Genomic DNA, 6,722 nt, shown 5'->3' with positions numbered 1-6,722 from the left:
TTTCTACAGCTGTAACTCTATTTCTGTTTCATAGATAAGTTTTGATTTGGACTCTTTGGAGTGTCATGAGCAAAGGAGAGTGGATGGTCTTACTTTGGTGAAAGGGCTGCAGCCAGATAAATGTTTCATGATTGTTGTGGTGGTGGAACATCAGGGAAGCCACAGTTATCTAAAGAAGAAATTATGGCTGAATATTTTGGTTGGGCTTGGGATTTTAAGGCAGAGAGCTTTGGCTTAATCTCAAATTATTCCGTGAAGGAAGCCCTTACTTGATCTCCTCAAAAGGCAACTATGGTTCTCACCCATTTAATGGGTCCCTTGAGATGAGATTCATGAGGAAATAATGAGCAGACAAGAAATCTTGCTTAATTAGGTCTTTGGTTGATATTAACATGATATTAACATGACCCGCATTCCCTTTTATTCCTGCTTCCTGCCATCTAACCATTCCTGAAGGGCAGAGTAATTAGCAGAAGAAAAGGGACAGACCTTACCCAGGCTTGGTGAAGGGAATATGGGTAATGCTTTTCCAAAAAATGCTGTCAGAGTAGTTGAAGACCTATTTTGTGGAAGAGAGATTAGACTTTTGTATGTCGCTGGGTTAAAGTGACAGAGAGAAGGACTGTAGTTCAATGTAAGGGAGAATTTAGAGACTATCAGAGCCATGCAGAGATGGAATGAGCTGCTTTGGGGGAGAGTGAATTCTCTGCCAGTGGAGCTGTCCAAGCAGAGAGCAGAAGCCGCCTGCTGGGATGAGACCAGAAAGAGGGAAAGGGAAGGATTAGAGTAGGCGACCACTGATTTTTTTGTAACCTTGAGATCTTGAGATTCTATGACTATGTGATAAGACTGCCTGGATTTTACTGAATCAAATGAAAGTAATTTTTTAATAGTAAAAGAACCTTTTCCTGTGACTATAAGAAATGGTTTAATGGCCCAAACAAAACAAGAAAGCTCAGGCTCCCTTGACCCTTCAGTTGGACACAGGAGGGCCTCAGCCCACCTATTTCATGGGTTGAAGATCTCACAAGCCTGCCCAAGATTTCTGCTGCTTCCCCATGCTATTGTGATATTGCTTCTGAGAGCAAGTGTATTGCCTCTTTTTCTATTCCTGCATCATCCTGTTGCAAAGCTTTACTGATAATCTACTCAGAGCAAGTATTAGTGAGTTTTTGTAGCATTTACTCAAGATTTGGAAGTCATAGGGTAGGGATTCCCTTGTAATAATTCACAGCCTCCCTTCACTTCTTGCCTATATTACTCTCTTTCTTTTCCTTTCTTAGAACAAGGTCCAAGTTCTTCATGCACATTAGTTTTGTGCACCCCTAGGCTTTTCAAGTCTGTATATATCGGGATAGGTGAGATAAAGCTCCTGTAACAAATCTAATTATAAAATCTTAGAGGCTATCACAACAAAAGATTATCTCCAACTCTTGGTGGATGTCCAATATGGATTATCAAGGAAACCTACTCCTCAATGCCACTCAGGGACCCCAGGTGACAGGAGCACAGCCATTTCAACACATCAAGCACTCCTGCAAGCTCCTACCTCAAAGCATCACACAGTGTTGTGGTCACTGCTGAGGTCTATGGTCCACGGGCCGGAAAATGTCCCACACGGCTCCACTGACTTTAAGAGTCTGAGAAATACCAGGAAACCCTAGAATAGTTGGTGACTATTACTGTTTCTGCCTCTTCTTCAAATTAGAAATTTTCCCAACAAAGATGGCTCTCCCCTCAAAGGGAATTCTCATACCACTTACTAAAAGAATATTTCCTCTTCAACTTACATCTCTATTTTCCACTTAATTTTGCCATACTTCTGCAATAACTTCTGTGATAAGTCCTTAAATCAGGAAGGCAAGAAGTCTGCTTGACTGAGGTTATATTTATATTTGTTGCCCAACTTAATGGGCGATGTTTGACAAGTTTCGACGAAGCCACAGTTATCCAAATGCAATACATTAAACTAGCTGGGAGTCATAGATTATTTCTGGCTTAGAAAGTAATGGCCTTTTATTCTTTAAGTTTTACTATGCCTGTATGTTTTCAGCTAGGACTTTCTTAGCCCAATCTTTAATAGTTTTGGTTTGCATGTCAATATTTCCACTATTTGAGAATGGATTATTTACCTCATTTAAAGATGCTTGAGGATTTGTATTACTTTTGACAAAATTGATGGTAGAAGAGAGCTATTCTAATCTCGGTTTTAACAGTTTCACAAATTTGGTCTGTCTTTTCAGAAACTACAGTTTACTGTAGATTTCTAGATTTTGCTCTGTATCAGCAGTGTGTTTGTGGCTATCGAATGTACTCAATAATTGCTATTTCTGGTCCATGATGCTAGTTAGACTGTTTTGTCAGTTAGGCCCTTTATCTTCCCACTTTTTAAATAGATGACTTTCAGTTTAGACTATCCATCTCTTCCTCTACTCTTATTAACATATTTTGTAAACTTTTCTGAAAGATAAACTTGTGTACGGGCAGGGTGCCTCAGGCAATTCCTATAAAGTGGTTAATGTCAACACAAGTGAGAAATATCTTAGGAACATATGCTATCTCAAAATGCCACATTTATGCCAAAAACAAACACACAGTTTACCAAAGCAATCAACCAGATAAAACCCAACAAAGCAAGAACACCCGCCAAACAAAAAATGAGGTTCAAAGCATTTTTAATATTGCTGTAGTCATAAATGTTGACAGTCTCTGACCCTAGCCTCTCTGCCAAGGAGGGCGTTCAGACCCAGAGACTCATCCAACATCACAGTGAGAATTCTAAGGGCCATATGTGGATTTTGTGTTAACCAACGATGAAAACGTGGTATCCCACAAAGTGACAAGTGTAGACAGCTGAGACAAAGGACCAAGCAGCCTCCTGCCGTGTTTGCTCACTCATTCCATCACTTACAGGTGTATGGAGTTCTTACTATGTATCAGATACTACACCAGATGCTGGGGAAAGAACTGACAACGAGACAAAACTTCAGTCCTCAAGAGCCTTGCTTTCTGCTTTTCTAACACTGAGTCAAATTTCACCTCTTAGAACCATCTTCAGACATATAGATATTCATTCCTCTCTTCATAGATTCCAAGCTTGATAGGTCTAGCTCCTCTAAATAAGCTCCCTACTTCTGCTTGAAATGTTTATCAGAATATTGATATTTCCACGTTATTGTACCTTGTATCTCCCCTTAAAATTGAGAAAGCTTATCCTGCAAAAAATCCCTTAAGCCTAACAATTCATTTATAAATTATTTTGCATAATGCAAAAGCCTGCTTGGAAGGCGCAAAGGCTTGGTAGTGTGAGTTCAGGGAGGGGAGGGGAAAATTAGGGATAGGAGGGTGTAGGGGCCCTGTGGGGTGTGCCAAGGTTGGTGAGTGTAGTGAACTGCATCTGAGAAGAGGATCATAAAGGGGAGCTGGGAGACTAGCAGGAAATGGAACTTCAGTTGCATGGTTCAAAAGGTTTTTAATGAAAGGGCTACTTACAGAGACAGGGGTGGCAAAAGGGGAAGCAATAAAGGATGCCCATGCCTGCAGACACCAGCAATAGAAGGAAGTCATCGTCACCTGTCACAGCAGAGAGGACATGGAGCCACGAGAGTAAGAGGCCACTCGGGCAGGAGCTACTGGAGGGCGCAGCCACTGTTGACTAGAGCGGCTCAGAGTAGGGAGGGAGATGGGAGGAGATACGCCCTCTAACCTGCTGCAGGAGCCACAGATTGGCCACAACCAACCAGAAGACAACTAGCCGGGGAACCAGAGTGATACAGTCCAGGAAGCCAGCTTCCCACAGAACTGGGTGAGCAGGGGAGGGACGGGATTTGAGGTGGCGGTAAATGAAGAGTGACATGCAAAGAGGAAAACCAACTTCAAACACACGTGAAAGCATAAAATAGAACATAGCTCCCAATCTACTCATAACCCAGCTTTAATCATTGTTAGTATTTTATATGTGGGGGAATGGAATACAGGTACACCTTATTTTATTGCACTTTGCTTTACTGTGTTTCGTGTATACTGCATTTTTACAAATTGAAGGTTTGTGGTAATCCCGTGTTGAGCAAGTCTATCAGCACCATTTTTCCAAAAGCATTTGCCTATTTCCTGTTTCCATGTCACATTTTGGTAATTCTTGCAAAGGTTTTAGTTATTATCATATTTGTTACGATGATCTGTGATCAGTGATCCTTACTGTAACTATTATATGTTTTGGGGCATCACGAGCCACGCCTGTGTAAGATGAATAGTGTGTGATGTGACTGCTCTTGCAACCAGCTGTTCCTCATCTCTCTCCCCCTCCTCTGGCTCCTCTATTCCCAGAGGGACAAGACTGTTGAAATTAGGCCAATTAATAATTCTACAATGGCTTCTAAGTGTTTCAGTGAAAGGAAGAGCTGCAAGTTTTTTACTTCTGATCAAAAGTTAGAAATGATTAAGCTTAGTGAGGAGGGCATGTCAAAAGGTGAGACAGGCCAAAAGCTAGACCTCTTGTGCCAGTTAGCCAAGTTCTGAATGCAAAAAGAGAAAAGTTCTGAAAGGAAATTAAAAGTGCTACTCCAGTCAACACACGAATAAGTGAAACAGCCTTATTTAGGCTAAAAGCCTGACTAGATCAGCCACAACTTACCTTAAGCCAAAGCCTGATCCAGAGCAAGGCCCTAATTCTCTTCTGTTCTATGAAGGCTGAGACAGGTGAGGAAGCTGCAGAAGAGAAGTCTGAAGCTACCAGAGGTTGGTTCATGAGGTTTAAGGAAAGAAGTCATCTCTATAACATCAAAGTGCAAGGTGAAGCAGCAAGTGCTGATGTAGAAACTTCAGCAAGTTATCCAGAAGATCTGGCTGAGATAACTAATGAAGGTGGCTTGGCTTAGACAAAACAGCCTTGGAAAAAGATGCCATCTAGGACACTCAGAGAGGAGAAGTCACTGCCTGGCTTCAAAGCTTCAAAGGACAGACTGACTCTCTTGTTAGGGGTTAATGCAGATGGTAACTTTAAAAGTCAGAGCCAAAGCTCATTTACCATTCTGAAAATCTTAGGGCCCTTAAGAACTATGCTAGATCTACTCTGCCTGTACTTTGTAAATGGAACAACAAAACTTGGATCATATCACATCAGTTTACAACAGAGTTTACTGAATATTTTAAGCCCACGATTGAGACCTACTGCTCAGAAAAAAAGATGCCTTTCAAAATATTACTTCTCATTGATGATGTGCCTGTTCAAAGAGCCCTGATGGAGATGTACAATGAGATTAATGTTATTTTTATGCCTGCTAATACAACGTCCATTTTGAATCCATGGATAAAAGAGTAGTTTTGACTTTCCAGTTTTATTATTTAAAAACTATATTTTGTAAGGCTATCGATGCCTTAGAAATTCCTTTGTTAGACCTGGGCAAAGTCAACTGGAAACCTTATGGAAAAGAGCCACCATTCTAGATGCATTAAGAACGATCAGAATTCGTGGGAAGAGGCCAAAATAAACAGTGCCATGGGGTTGGCTGCAGTCTTCATGGCTGACTTTGAAGGGCTCAAGACTTCAGTGGAAGAAGTAACTGCAGATGTGATAGAAGTAGCAAAAGAACCAGAGTTAGCAGTGAAGTCTCAAGATGTGAGTGAACTGCTGCAATCTCATGATGAAACTTTAATGGATGAGAAGTTACTTTTTACGGATGAGCAAAGAAAGTGGTTTCTTGAGATTGAGTCAACTGGTGAAGGTGCTGTGAAGGTTGTTGAGATGATAGCACACGATTTCTAATATTACATAAACTTAGGTGATAAAGCAGGGTTTGAGACGATTGGCTCCAATTCTGAAAGAATTTCTACTCTGGGTAAAATGATATCCAACAACATTGTATGCTATAGGAAAATCATTTGTGAAAGGAATAATTAATTGATTCACAAACTTCATTGTTGTCTTCATTTTAAGAAATGGCCATAGCCATTCCCACTTTCAGCAACCACCATCCTGATCAGTCAGCAGCCACCAACATCAAGGCAAGACCCTCCACCAGCAAAAGGATTATAACTGACTGAACTTTCAGGTGATGGTGAGCATTTTTTTAGTGATAAAGTATTTTTAAATTAAGGTATGTGCATTGTATTTTCAGACATAATGCTATTGCCATTTAACAGCCTACAGTCTAGTGTAAACATAACTTTTATATGCGTTGGGAAACCAAAAAGTCGTGTGATTCACTTTATTGCAACATTTGCTTTATTACACTGGTCTGGAACCAAACTCTCGTATCTCAAAGGTCTGCTTGTATACTTTACACTGCATTGTTCAAAAGAATCCAATTCCCTATATTAAACCTCATATGGATTGAAAAACAGAGCAGTTTCTGCTTGTTACACTGAATCTTATTGAAAGCCATGTTCGAACTAGTTATCCTCTTTCTATTTGAAGAAGTTGGAAAGCTAAAAGCTATATATTTCTTAGGCTGCTTTGCAGCTAGGATTCTGGATGTGAATTCTACTCTACCTTTAAAGTCCACTTCCATGGAATTTGGAAGTTAGGCTTTAGGTGGCAGCTGTCTCCTTACTACTGTGGAGGAAGCAAGTTCTGCCAGATGCAAGTGCTGGCAGTTGTTAGACTGTGTGCTCCACTGTGGGGACACCATCTTCTTGGGAGAGGGGAGCTGGTAGCAGGGGCAGTGGTGGAAGCTGGGACATCTTCAAATCCCAGTGATGGCATTAGGACCTATGTCTAGTCT

At 40.9% G+C, this 6,722-nt stretch overlaps 1 pseudogene; it reads left to right on the top strand.

Moving 5' to 3' along the window:
- Positions 1-4,368: 4,368 nt before the first annotated feature.
- LOC138432423 (tigger transposable element-derived protein 1-like) lies at positions 4,369-6,094 on the top strand (annotated as a pseudogene).
- The last annotated feature ends 628 nt before the right edge of the window (positions 6,095-6,722 follow it).

This window comes from Ovis canadensis, chromosome 2 (assembly GCF_042477335.2).
Source record: "Ovis canadensis isolate MfBH-ARS-UI-01 breed Bighorn chromosome 2, ARS-UI_OviCan_v2, whole genome shotgun sequence".
Classification (NCBI taxonomy): Eukaryota; Metazoa; Chordata; class Mammalia; order Artiodactyla; family Bovidae; genus Ovis; species Ovis canadensis.
The sequence above is the reverse complement of the archived record's forward strand: the minus strand, read 5'-3'. Positions and strand labels throughout refer to the sequence as shown.